Source organism: Pinus tabuliformis, chromosome 7 (assembly GCF_031772625.1).
Source record: "Pinus tabuliformis cultivar Carrire ecotype Pingquan chromosome 7, CPIR1, whole genome shotgun sequence".
NCBI classification, from domain to species: domain Eukaryota; kingdom Viridiplantae; phylum Streptophyta; class Pinopsida; order Pinales; family Pinaceae; genus Pinus; species Pinus tabuliformis.
Window position 1 is genome coordinate 264278567 of NC_142293.1, and position 15001 is coordinate 264293567.

At 41.5% G+C, this 15001-nt stretch overlaps 1 pseudogene; it reads right to left on the reverse strand.

Annotated features, from left to right (window-relative positions):
- The window catches only part of LOC149246874 (polyadenylate-binding protein 2 pseudogene), a 77345-nt pseudogene extending 75697 nt beyond the window's left edge, over nt 1–1648 (reverse strand).
- Nucleotides 1649–15001: the final 13353 nt, after the last annotated feature.

Below are 15001 nucleotides of genomic sequence, written 5' to 3' on the forward strand. Positions count from 1 at the left end.
TTTTGACCATGAATGGAAGATTTATCAACAACTTCCTTTGTCCTGGTTTCTTGTTCAACATTTTTAATAGTACCCTAAACCTCCACTTGTTGTGAAGAAGTGGTAGTTTGAGAAGCTGAAGCTTGAACCTTAGTCTTAGGATTTATGGTTATACTAAACTCATTCCAATATTCATTCAATTTAGGATTAAAAATCAAATCATCAACCTGAGGTAGGGAAGAAATCAAAACAACCTCTCGCTGATATTTGGGAGGAACTACTAACTATGCAAAACTATAAGGTTTAGCACTTGACACTGATGAATTCTCCTGAGATAGCTGTAACAAATTCAATGGAAGGTTGGCTATCCAAGAATCTCTGTATTGAACAAATTCTACTCTTCACAACACTGTAGTGCATGAAGAAGATTGTACAAACATATCATCGAATTTATCCTCTTCATGGATGAACTGTTTGATCCCTTGGGATGCAGTAAAATTCTTCACCATTAAATCTGAGTCATATTTCCTATTGGGAACAGTAGGAAATTTTAGAGCTTCAACAACAAGGATCTCTTTTTCAGCATGGTGGTAATTGGCCAATGCAAATATACTGAATCTTATAGGAAAAATAGGCCATGCCCTTTTATTGGATTCTCTCAATACTTTAGTGATACCATAACCCATTGTCTGATAAGCTACTTCTCTGTTGACTAGCTTATTAGGAATGTATAAAGGAAAAACATGAGGATGAGCAAGACTACCCCAGACTCTGATATAGGTAAATAACTCTTCTCTGAACCAATTTTTGACTCTCCGAAGGTCGTCCATGGCTTCCTGAGACATTCTTGGTGGTCGAGACTCAAAGATGGTTTCATATATTGGAATCATAACCCTATGACATATCTGGTAGAGATGTTCAAAATACTTGGATTCCCATAGGATATCATGGTAGATATGGATAGGATTAGGATCCTAAATATTCCATTTCCAACCCATAGAAGGAAAATCCATAGAAAAACACAAAGCATCCATAACATAGGCCGACATATAAAAAGGAGGCAACTTATTTTCAGAAACTATTCTACCGTGCCAAAAAGATAGTATATGAGAAGCCAAGTTATCAGAAAGTATGGTAGCCCAGTCAAATATATAACCTTCAGAAGCCCCATCAATCAAAGGTACCTAGGTGTCTGGGAATTTCGACACATTAGGGAGTGCATGCAATCGACACATCATAGCTGCAACTTGGGAAAAAGAAGCAACGAGAGAATCATGAAAGTACTTACCAGTTTCCTCTTCTTTATGCTTATTTGGGTCGTGTCTCCATTATCATATTTTATCTGAGGGCTTCCCATGCTCTTTTACGAAAGCCTCAACATATTCCTTATTTTATATATATATATATATATATATATATATATATATATATATTGAGGATTTGGAAAATGGTACATGACTTGCCAATCCCTGCTGGTGAAAGACGCAATTATTGTCCCCTTCTTATTCTGAAAGCGCCTATCAAAAATATCCAAATTTTCCACTACCCAACAGACCATATCCGTGTAAGGCAGTAATCGTGGCCTGGCTACAATTCTATGGAGGAAAGAGTTGGTGGAAGCTCTTGCAGTGGCTTTCGAAATAACAATGTTATCATCAAATGTGACCATTCTTTCAATAACTTTGGGGTTATCACTTTCAAAGTATTGTAAATTTCTTCCTATGAAGGAAGTCAACATCTCTAGTACACACAATATCCTAAAATAATCCCACTCCTAGAACTTTATCATCTACCTCTTCCAGAAATGGATTGGAAGATTGTTGTTGTGGAGCCTTATTTTACCTCTACCGCCTTTCCTCATTTGTTCTCTAAATTGAGAAGTCGAGCTTACCTATAGGAGATAGAAGTAGAGACTTAGCAAAAAAAAAAAAAAATACTTTGTAGTACTCACAAACAACATAAAATGGGCATTGTTAGTGGGGAGAAAATGGCCGGTGAAGCTCAGTCTTTGTTCCATGATTTCTTGGGAATGAGCCCTCCAGGCGGACGAGAGGCCAAGAGCTTTGGCGCCCAATCGGAGATTAATGGCGTGGTGTCGGTGAAATCGTCCTCGGCCCTCAACGGCTGCACCAAGGGCAGCGTTTGCTCTGCGCAGGCCCGGTTTTCCTGCTCTCTCTGTTCGGCGGATCCCGGCTGTTCGAGCCGAGATTCAGAGAGGATGTTGCTGATAGGGAAAACGAAAATGGCGGCAAGAGCAGGGTCTCCCAAGCCTGTCACGCAGACCCAAATGCTGAATCAGAAGAACGAAGAGGCAAAGAGGAGGGATCGGCATAAGCAAGAAGTGCTCCCTTCCCCAGCAAAAGGTAAGAACCAGATCCAGCCGTACTCTTCTCCCTTTCAAATTTTTATTAGACCTCCTGTGGGTAACCCTCATATTGTCTGGGTAAACGATGATTCCTCTATCCTTCAACTCAAGCATAAAATATGGGAAATGATGGGGTATCCTGTATCGGTCCAATATCTGGTCAATGGGCTCTGCTCCCTCCAGGACTGCAGGCTCTTAAAGGACTACTCCATTAAACCAGAGATGACCATTACCCTAAACTTGCGTCTGCGAGGGGGTGCGGCTCAGAGCATCCCAACATCTGCAGATGGAGACAAAAGGAATATGCCCAATAGTCAACAGCAATCAAATGGAGGCCCCTCCTACAGAAACATCCTTCAAGGGAAGAAAAGCGGCGGGCTCTCTTCCAGAACAAGCTGGAAATACTCCGAGACCTTACATAGTAGAACTTCAAGAACAAACCCCAACACTAAAAATCATCAGTACAGCAACAGAGGAGCACACAAAGACATATGAAGCCCAGGCACTAATATGCCGCTTCAATTGCTTCTGGCCAAAACCCATGGACCTCTTTCACTGGATTTTTACTCAATGGTCTCTGGAATGTGAAATACACCTATGTTCCAAGGGGTTTTTTATTGTTAAATTTCAAACCTCGGAGGAAAGGGATTCAATAATCAGAGAGGGGCCTTGGTTCTGGGGGTCCACGGGGTTGTTTATCACCCCATGGTTTGCAGATTTTGACCCCAACACCATGTTAGTTTCCAAACTACCAGTATGGGTGAGGCTTCACAACTTGCCTCTTCATTTTTGGAACGAACAGGTTTTGGAAAGCATTGGAAACAGCCTTGGGCGGTATATCAAAACAAACATGGAAAGGCAAGAAAATAGAATCTTCACCTTTGCTCGGATCTGTGTAGAAGTAGATCTAAGCAAAGGTTTACCAGAGAACATCATGTTGATCTATAAGCAGCAAAACTGGCTGCAATCACTTGATTACGAGAATACTGCATTCAGATGCAGGAATTGCAGGATGACAGGACATCTTCAAAATACATGCCCAGAGGTTAAGAAAACAAACAGCAAAAAGAAACCGAACAGGAAGTAGAGGAAAGGTTGGCAGTTTCCCCCTCCTGAGCCAGAAGAGGATGAGTCAGAAGAAGAAGAGGAACCAGCTCCATCAGAAAGCAAACAACCTACACAGGAACCTGAGGTGCAAACAGTGGACACGTCTGTTCTCTTGGATCCACTCCGTCCAACGTCTGATAGGATTGTTGTGGACCCAGGCAGCGGAGGAATTAAAAGACAACATACTCCAGAAACATCAGATTCGGATAAGGACACAGGAACTCATCATGCCGAAAGCCAGATTGTCCTTGCCTCTTGTGAGCCATCTCTGGGAGAATGGCGCAAGGTCGAAAAGAAGAAAGGGAGAAAAACGTGATCTCGATGTTTCCGCTTTTCTCCTCTTTCTCTTCCCCTCTTCTTTTTCTTCTTCTTGCATTCTTTTAGAATGCAAGGTAGCCTCGCTTCGCCGCTTTGTGTGCCAATGCACACGAGCTGCTCTGATAGCGAGCCGTTCTGGTAGCTGAGACTCGCCCCGATTGCTGGTGGTTGCAGTCTTGGCGTTACGCTTACATAGTTTATGTAACCCTTTTTATTAATAAAAGGTTGGACTTTTTCTGTGGAAAAAAAAAACAACATAAAATGGAAACAGAGCATAAAATTCCTTTTAAAAATCAATTACAAAAACCAAAGTTTATTAAATGTAAAGTTTTAATTCACTCGAGGCTAATAATTAAAACGTTAAATCACTTAAGAGAATGGAAAAGGGACCACGTGATCATGCCACATTGGATATCAGAACGGAAATATCATAGGGACATTTAAAATAAAGTTACGATATATTATTTGCCCTATATGGAGAGCTCTGAGATCTCTCGAGCTAAGAAAGCTCCCAATACAATATGTTCCGAGATGTGGGGGCTTCGATATGCAAAAGGGTCGATATGTTAAAGCAGCTCAGAGAACATGAATCTCATAAGTTATTTTAAATAAGAGTTCTGATGAATTAAGTCCTGATAAAGGAAAGCCTGATACACCAACATTCAAACATAAGTAAACTATCTTGAAACCTCAGGAGATTGGATCTTAGAGGGGAAGAACCTCGTAACATTTTGTAAAAAAGGCTCGGATAAAGTTGTTATGATAAAGTTGTTCTTTTACTTTGGTTTTCTCTTTAAATTTTATGCATTCAATCTCCTTTTTAGTTTTATTTTTAAATGATAAAAACTAAAGCAAAAACAAAGGGTCCCCATTATTTAGTATGCCTTAGAAAGAAATAATTAAAATGGGATTCTTTTGTTTGCTACAATAAAGCCTCATTAATAAAAAGGCTTCAGAGGATCATTTCAAAACCTTTTGACAATTTTTGGTTGGAGCTCTCTCTCTATTCTCTCTCTCTCTCATACTCATGTGCACTTAGAGCATTCTTGTTACACTCTAGCATTGGAGAAAGGAAGGCAAAGGAAGGAAAAGGAAGTAAATGGAAGCAAGGATCAAGCAAGGAAGAGTTAGATTAAGCGACTATAGTGGGATTACTTGCTAGTATTGAGTTGCATGTATGATTTCCTTGCTAGTATTGGCTTGCATGGTACATGCATGTGTGTATTTGGTTCTCTTGTTGTCATTGGCATGGGTTTTTCCAGATGTGATAGTGGTTTCATCCTTGCCTTGCTTTTTCTGAATAGCCATTGTATGATGGTATTCATTTATTTGGTTGAGCTAGATTATCAAATGGTTTTGGAACCATGTGAGGTGGTCTCGGTAAAATTCCCAAGGGCCTATAAATCCCTTGACCAGTAATGGCGGGATACATGGTAAATCCTAAGGGTGGAGATGGGAAAATTCCTCAAGGTATTGGTGAAGAAATCTAGAGGCATCCAAGCTTGTTTAGGCATAGTGATCCCTTGATCGGTAATGGATGGATTGCGATAAACCCTGGTAGTGTATGTTTCTTGTTTGGACCTAGGAATCGCTTGACCGGTAATGGTGGGATACAGAGTAAATCTTGGTAATATAGATGAGGATTTCGAGCCTAGAAATCCCTTGAACGGTAATGGCGAGATATGCGGTAAAGCCTGAGGAAGCCCTGGTTGTTTTTTTTGTGAGTCTCACATTCATGCTTGGAATATGGCACGGGGTGATTAGCTAAAAGAAAGATTTGGTTCAGCCCACTCTATGGTCGGGTGGTACGTGGAAGTCCCTAAATTGGTTGGATTTTGCATATGTTAATAATGCTCTCTTTCCTCTTGTATTTCATGAGTATTTATACTTTTTATTATGTGGCTTTGATGGTTCTTCTAATTATTGTTATTATTTTGGTTATATGCTGGTTATAATCATGGTTTATGACAGACTTTAGTTATGGCTATTATCATGTTTTTATTAGTAAATGAATGGTTAATAAATGCATGACCTATTAGATGATAATACAACTATTGAGAGAAGGCATTAGACCTTCCTGCTAATTCTCAGATAAGTATGAGACCCCTATGTTTAGATATGTAATTATGACCTGTAGTTTACATTTTCATGATGTGTTTGATGAAATTTCTATCATGGTTAGGATGGATCAGGTTAAGTCCTTGATTAATTTTTGAATCAAGGATTTTTCTTTGTGTCATTTATCATTTCTAAGAGTTTCATCAAGTTTTGGGTAGAGGTCTGGATCCTAGCCCTGAAAAAGTGGCTTAGATCTTAGGGTCGCTAGCACATAACTAAATAATTTAGTCTACAGTCGCTAAGAAGCAGGCTCATGGGAGTGACTAGAGGGTTACAGTCACTGGGATGCCTTGTCATGGGGCCGACTAGGAGTCCAGATCATTGAAAAGTCAACTCAGGAGTTGGGAACTTGGGGTGGTTAGTTAGCTCTTGGGGGTCTTGTAGCATCTGAGGAAGGCCAGCAAAGTTATGGTTGGAAAATTCCACTTAATTAACTATACCTAGGAGGCTGACTCATATCATAGTAACTCTTCGTCACATATTACCTCGGTGGACAGGTGAACTTGAGTAAGTGTGGGAGGAGGGTATTACAGGAATTATAAGAAGTATCAACAAAGTTCTCAAGCTACCAATGGTTTCAAGAGACCTACCTTAGCATTGTAGCTATGTGATCATCACAAAACATCCATTCATTTATGAGCATTGCATAACACAAAAGAAAACTATGGTCATGGAAGTAAGTAAGAATAATGGTGCTAACCATAGGCCTCCAACATGTTTTGTAGTTAAATTTGGTGATCAAACCAAAACACTATACTTGAATGAATATTAACCTCACATGCCTTAAAGATATAGAAAGCCCAACAACTACCTACTACAACACCAGAAGTGGAAAATGAGAGAGAGAGGGGGAGAGAGAGAGATATTTCCTTACCAAGTTTTGGCTGAAAGAAAAATGTGTATACGTTATTATCAATAATAGGAATAAATTAAAGAAATATATCCCTAGAAGCAATAAGAATATCAAACCTAAAATATTATTGATCATTTGCAACCCTATCATCTTATATGGATGTAGAAAGGGGAGAAGGTTCTAGCTAAGAAACAATATTTTGTCCTATTTACACTCCATTAATTGCAAGATGGTTTTCTTTGTGATGTTACTCCATTAGAAGTATGTGATACATCCTCATACAACATTTATTCAATAATTCCATGGGAAGTATGATTCTATATGATAGAAGTTCCATGTAGAAGTTGCAAGATGTACATACACTATTATAGAATGTTCACCATTCCAAATGATACAACTTATTTTAGCCAAGTAGGCTAGGAAAATAATTGCACATTCTTAAAAAATTGTTCTCCTTATAGTAAAGCTAGAAAGGAACCTTGTTCCATTGGAAAATGTATTTCATTAGTAAAAAAAAGAACAATATGCTCAACATTAGCTAAAACCCAAAGCAAATTGTTGGGCACGGGATCCCCCAAGGGCAGTTTTGGGGCTAAAAGCCCATATTTTGGTCAAATTTTGTAATCCAAATGTAAAGTCTCCGCATTTTGTGGTCACAGAGCGTGTAGGTGTTAAAGAGTCATAGGGTTCTCTGCCCTTATTTTGGAAATTTAATGTCAACTGTAAAATATCTACCCATGGTCCACGGACCATGGGATTGTATAAAAAGAGCTAAACTCTAAGTAGTTAGATGGGACACATGAAGATATGATCTATGAGAGATAGCTCTGAAGTAGAAGTCTAAGTTTGGGTTGTATCATAGGTGGAGGCTCTACAGCTGAGGGTGCAGAGGCCTAGAAGTCCACAACTGAGTGTGCGGACCCCTGTAGCTAAGCGCGTAGGGCGGTTCGAGTCTGTAATCATCCAGAATTATCAATAAAGAGAAGTATTCTACAATTTCTGCGTCTTTATTTCTTGTTTATGCATCTTGTTATGTTGGGTATGAATTTCACTTATAATGCTCATATGATGCACGAATGTATGTAAATGTGTTGGTTAAGTGAACACAAGTAAGAACATCTGTTTACACGAAGCTAACTAAGATCGGTTAATAAGATTAGTAGAACACTTAGCCTAGTTTGGGAGTATCGCAGTTTGCTGCCATAGCAGTGCGAAAGTCCCTAAGTCGCAGGTTAGGGCTGCGCGAAAACCAATTATATGTTTTCGTGAAGGTACTGAGGGGTGGAACAGAGGGATACGCAACCTGCTCAAAGGTAGGCATAGCTAGAATAAACTAACATCACAACCATCTCAAGGGTGCGGAAACGTGGTTCCAGCATCCCCCCATACTGCTTTGGGTGAGACTTTTGTCCGCAATCCACGGGCTGATGCTGAAAGGGCCAGTAGTGTAGGGATTTGTTTGGCTAACTAACGTTGAACCTGGGTCAGGCCTCCTCAAACCAACAAATGGTTCTATTGCCGGGACCAGAATCTGCATAAGAGATGTGTGATGTCGTATCACTGGAATCCAACTAAGAAATAAATCGAAGGCTGGTTGGACAGAAGGATCCATGAGTTCACTGCATAAGACCCATGACGGTCAAAAGAATAGTGATTGGACTGATACCATATACGAAGACCCACGAAATATTTTTCTCCTCTTTTCCAATTGAGTTGTATGAGTGGATCGCGAAGCTAGCAGATAGCCAAGGAAGGTGGAAACTTAACGGTCCTATTGTGTGGACCCAAGAGCTAATGCAAAGGTTGGAAGCATCAAAGGATAAGATCACCCGCGTTGTTGATCATTGGCTCGATTGCGTCATCGGAGTATTTGTTACTGAATTTGCATTCAACACCTCAGTCAGCTATAGTGAGGCAGAGTGACGCTTTTTCAAAGGACCATGAGGTAAGTACGTAAAATCTTTGAATACTTGGATTAAAATGTTGTTGTGAGAAAAATGGGTTATGTTACTATCTTGATGTTCAGGACTACGTGAAGCAGAAAAATTTACAAAAATGAAGGAAATAAGGGTTTGGAGTATAGCCCCTTGATTTCACCTCCGCGAAGAGACGAAGAAGGAATAGTGAAGTTCTCTCCGCGAAGTGCTATTCAGTTAATAAAGCAAGGATTCCCGCGAATACCACCTCTGCCCACACCACCTCCGACTTCACCGCCATCGCCTCCAACTTTGCTCGTACCACCTCCGCCTCCACCGCGATTCAGTATGGAAAACACAGTGAAGTTTCCTTTGTTCAAAGGCTTGGGAAATGAGGACCCAGACCAATTCTGGTTCGTTGTAAGGGCTATATGGGAAACTCAAGGTGTTACAGATGATCATATAAAGAAAGCGACACTAGTTAGTGCTCTGCAAGAACCTGGTATATTAAGTACACTAACGATAACCTGGATGCTGGAATAGTAGACATACAAGTAGCATTAAATAGGGAATTTAGCCGGCCTAAATCTTAGGCTTAGTCAACTGTGGGATTCAAAGAGATCGCAATGCAACCAGGCGAGACACCTTGGGAACTAGATCAAAGGTTGAAATGTACAATCCGTGAAGCCAACATGAATTTGACAGATGGACAGCATCGTGAGTGGTTTGTGGCTTCGCTACTACCACACTTAAGGAGTGCACTGTCGCAGTAGAAGATAACAACTCAGGTAGAGGCCTTGGAGATTGCCATGAGACTACATGAGACTCTGATGCAAGATCCTAAACTAGGAGTTCAGCAGATTCATGCAAAGTTGAAGAATATATGCCTTGAGATGCAAAGTCTAAAGCAGGACAGGACAGTTCGGCTAGAGATACGCGAGGAGGTATGGTGCTTGAAATGTAAGAGTCATGGTCATGACAAAGACCATTTCCCGGTCTTTGCAAATTACATTGCAGGAGGAGAACCGATGCCTTTAAGGCCGGAAGCTCAAGCAAGACCTAGCGCGGCACCTGCATTATGGTGCACTATCCGTTAGGTTGTCGAAAAACATGCTACAGATAACAGTCACTTGCTACAGAAGTATGTGCAAGCACCGCAACAATTTTTCTGCAACTTTTGTAGGTCGGTAGGACATGATGAGCGCACTTGCAGGAGCTATGAATTGATGATGGATAGAACTCCTACCTATCGAGTTTAGGCTGAAATGCGACCCCTTGACCAGAATGTAGGGACGGCGTGGACCAGATTTAAGGGGCGTGAACGAGGCCGAGATGGAGGAGGACCTGGTAGAGGTCGAGGATAGTTGATTTGCTACAATTGCAGAGGACTAGTACACTATGCCCACGATTTCACTAATCCAACACGTTCATCATGCAAGTATTGCACATTGTTTGATCATGAGACAGAAGATTGTCCTACGCTGATAGCTAGGATATGTGACAAAGGGTTTCTACCACCTCCCCCGAGTTAGAACCTGTAGATGATGAGGTCTTAGCCGTGCGAGGAAGATCTGAATGTAAATATAGTGCTACAGAGTGGAATCGTGAAGGGAGATGACAAGGGGAAACATCCAGAAGACAATACATGGGTTCACAAAGCCCTGGCGAAAGAGGCTAAGTTCGATTTGGAGCGCACTCGGGAAGCCTTCATGGAAGCTAAGAAGAGCTTCGTTGAGGCCTCCACTTCAGGAAGCAAGGATAAGCCCGAGCTAGAGATGGACCCCTCTATGCTCACAAATTTCCTAGAAACCTGTATGAAGTTACTGCACAACAGTAAGGCTATAAAAGGGCTACAAGAACTCATCAATATATGTGCCGGAACTATGCCAAGTGAGCCACGCGTAGTGTGAAAGATTGGCAAGCATAAGACAAGGATGGGATGGGAGATGAGACTGGCCACCCAAATAGGAGAATATGAAATGGATCAGGTCATTTTGGACCTGGGGTCAGATTTGAATGTCCTACCAAAGTAGTGAATGGGGAGACCTATGCTGCAATGGTCTCCGATTCAGCTAAGGGTGGAAAATCAGTGGAAAATCATACCCATGGGGTGGCTGCACGGGGTGACCGTGGATATTGAGGGAGCGAGTGCGCTGGCATATTTTGAAGTAATAGAGATAGTAGATGATAGCAATCCCTACCCTGCGCTCTTGGGAATTGACTAGGTTGCTGATACGAATAGGGTAATCAATCTGAAAAAGCGAAAGATGATCTTTGAAAAGAAATCACTATGCATAATAATACCCCTAGATCCTATTGAAGGATCGCGTTATACGGAACCAATCCGCAATTATGAGAGTGATGATGATCTAGACTGCATCTATGAGATAACAGCGCGAGACCAATATTGGTTGAATCCCATTGTGGATGGATGGATTACGTGGGATCACGATAGTTCCTGCACTTCGAACTCTGATGAAGAAATAAAATGCTGGAAGAATCGGTTACATGAAGTAACTATGCTGAATTGCAACACGATGACCCGGTCGCTGCGTTGTGTGTCGTCAAAGGTAAGAAATTTTCCTATTTATGATGGTCTAAATGAGGTAGATACCATTTTGGATGCATTTTAAAGAGAGGTGCCAGAAAAGCAATGCTTCCAGGCCTTGAACTGGGCACTATGCGTTATGCCCACAAGATGGTGGGGTATGCACAAGGGAAGCTTTGATGATTGGCACGAATGTAGAAGGATGATGAGAGCATGATTTGGGAAGCCTAAGATGCAACTAACAGACATGTATGATGGGCAGGATGATCTGCACACACATCTGGCCAAATGGATACAGGCCTATGGAGAAAAGCCACAACCTGAGTGGGTGTGCCTGTTCTGTCATACCCTGGATGTTATCCCTATGAATTGGTATATAGAAACAAAGCTTCGCCATGGGACAGGTGAATGGGATATCCTACGTGAAGGATTCATGATGACAATCAATTTTGAGGATGGGTTTGACAGTATTGATGAAGCGCTGCAAGAGGTGAAAGCATCCATCTTTAGGATACCATAGGATCCTTTAGACTTGATTAAGCCTGAATGGGATACTCAGTTGAGTCACGCGCTCGAGTGTTATAATGTAATTTCTAAAGATGAGGATGAGGATTCGCGGAAGTTCAACATTCAAGAAACAGAAGGCCACTGCGAGGTTCAATGACCACAGATTGAGAACCCTGATATAACCATGCCGGTGAAAACTAAACAGGTGAGCATTGGTACGAAGAAAGAACCCAAATTCGCGAATATTAGAGACTACTGGGACGATGTGACGGTGGATAAGGTCGCTGAATTACTCCACGAATATCAGGACTTATTCCCTACCAAGTTTACGGATTTGAAAGGAATAATCGGAGATCTAGGAGTGATGAAGATCACGTTAAAACCTGACACGAAGCCAGTTAAGCAGAGGCCTTACCGCTTAAATCTAAAATACAAGGAGAAGGTCCGCTTAGAGCTGTACAAAATTCTAGAAGCATGCATCATTGAGCCTATGCAAGAGTCCGATTAGGTAAGCCCAATGGTGGTGCAAGAGAAGAAGCAGAAGGATGAGATAAGGATATGCGTGGATCTCAGAAAACTGAATGACGCTTGTGTGCATGATCCTTTCCCGACTCCATTCACGGATGAAGTGTTGGACAATGTAGGTGGCCAGGAAGCATACTCCTTCACTGATGGGTTCTCTGGGTACCACCAAATCAAAATCACACCGAAGGATAGGAGCAAGACAACCTTCACGACTGAGTGGGGTTTCTTTCAATATACTATAATGCCATTTGGGTTGAAGAATGCACCTGATATCTTTTCGCACGTGGTTGTTGCGGAATTCAAGGATATTATCCATAAGTTCCTGGAGCTATATTTTGATCACTGGACTGTATTTAGGCTAGTTAAGCACCATGCAGGGAGCTTGCGGTTGATGCTGAATACTTGTCGAAGATACCAGATTGCGCTCAATCTCAAGAAGTGTCTATTCTAAGTTCCTTTTGGGAACCTATTGGGGCATGTGGTTTGCAGACAAGGGCTGATGGTAGACCCCGCGAAGATAGCGATGATTCTAAACTTAGAAGTGCTGAGGAATGTGAAATAGTTGTGCCTGGGACATATGGGATATTATAGGAAGTTTATCAAAAGCTATGCCTAGATCACTGCGTCAATGGAGAAATTGTTGAAGAAGGATGTCACGTTCTACTAGAACGATGACTGTAAGAAAATCTTGGATATATTGAAAGAAAAGATGGTTACCGCGCCGATTCTAGTCTTCTTGAATTGGAAGAAATAGTTTTATGTACATGTCGACGCGTCATGTATAGCGCTGGGGGCAGTACTAACACAGGATGGCGGAGAAGACTTGGAGCACCCTATCACGTTCACAAGCCACAGATTATCCAAAGTAGAAAAGAACTATTCTACCATTGAACGCGAGGAGCTATCTATGTTGTATGTGCTCTAGAAGTACCAATGCCACTTGCTAGGAGGCCACTTCAAGATGTATACAGATCACTCTACGCTGAAGTACCTAATCAATAAGCCTGTGTTGGGGGGTCGAATATGTAGATGGCTCTTATTGTTCCAAGAATACGATTTTGAAGTTGTTGTGAAGCCTGGACGATTGAACGTGGGACCAGATCATCTGTCATTCATCGAAACAGGGGAGGAACCTACTAACTTGGAAGAAGGATTGCCTGACACGCAACTATTTGTAGTGCGTGTCGCGGATGGTCATTTCAAGGATATAATACACTTCCTAACAATAGGAACTACACCGGAAGGATACTTTGTCCAACAAAAGAAGGAATTAGTGGTGCGCGCGGCAAAGTTCTCTATCATTGATGGGCATCTATACAAGATGGGGACTGATGAGATACTATGAAGGTATGTACCTGATTTCGAATGAAGCAGAATGCTCGCGGACGCTCATGGGAGTGCCGCGGGAAGACATTTGTTGGAAATAATACTGAGAGGGGGGGGTGAATCAGTATTATCAGAACTGTAAAACTTTTCAATGCTCAGAAACATATACGCTACTTTCGTTAAGTGAACCAGCGTGTACACGCAACTGTGTCTAAAGAAAACAGCGTATAACCAGAAATCTTATAATTCAGTTAGTTTATCTTCAGTTAAGTGCATAAGGACATTATTCACCATATTAAGAGTAAACAGATGCAGTAGAACAGATCACACAAAAACCACACACATGAACACCATGATATAAGGTGGAAACCCAATGTGGGTGAAAACCACCTGCTGCAAGTCGTCTCTATCTTTCTTTAATATGAAACTTCAGTTTACAATCTTTTTGTACTGGTGCAGCCTTATACCAGTACGCAGGCTACAACCTGTAGAAGGCTACAACCTTCTCTCGTTCTCCAAACTTCCTTGGAAGGGAGCTCCAACCCCCTTTGCTCTTGTACTAGCCAAGATACTAGTACGTAGGTGCTGGCCTACAATCTTCTTTCTTTCAGGTACCACCTTTCATACATTTTCAGACTGGATATTCCTGAAGCACAACATTACAATCTGAAGACCACAATTCATTCAACTTTCACAACAGATCATTGAAGCACAAAACAACCAATACTAGCATCATCAATCTTTGAATCACTGAACCACTGAAACCCTGTCAATCACCAGTTACCAGAACACAGAGCAGACTACAGAACTCTGCAATAACAGTCAGATCCAACTGTAAACCCAAAAATCAAGCTTCAAAAGATATACGCTACTTCAATGAGAGCAACCCGCGTATACACGCGCTTTTAACGAAGACAACCTGCGTACAGATCTAAAAATAAATTCTCTCAACTTGAAGTTGTACCAGACATCAGTTAGACCCAGAACATAACATTGCGTCAGTATGCAGATCTAGAAATACGCATAATCAACCATATCATAATAGTGCATTTCAAACCATTAGATCCCGATCTATCCTTAGATCTAGTCTTCCATCAACCGATGTGATCTCTCCTTAGCTTAGATCAAGCAACCCAGAACCTGCATACCAGATCTCTTCCTTTTTCAGATATTCAAGCCTTTTCAAAAGATATATTTGCCTAATGATCTTCTTCTCCTTATATAGCCTTAGGCCTTGCTCAATACCAAGAGCCAAAACCATAGAAATCCAATACCATCAGCTTACAAACTAGGGATCAACACGTCTGTCGAGACACTTTGGTCCAAAGACATAGGCTCAAGTACCGAGGACTAACTACCACGGACCAAAGGGAAGCTTCCCGACATATACGCCCTTTTCTTTTCATGCATCTGCGTGTATACGCGCCTTCGTATATAGC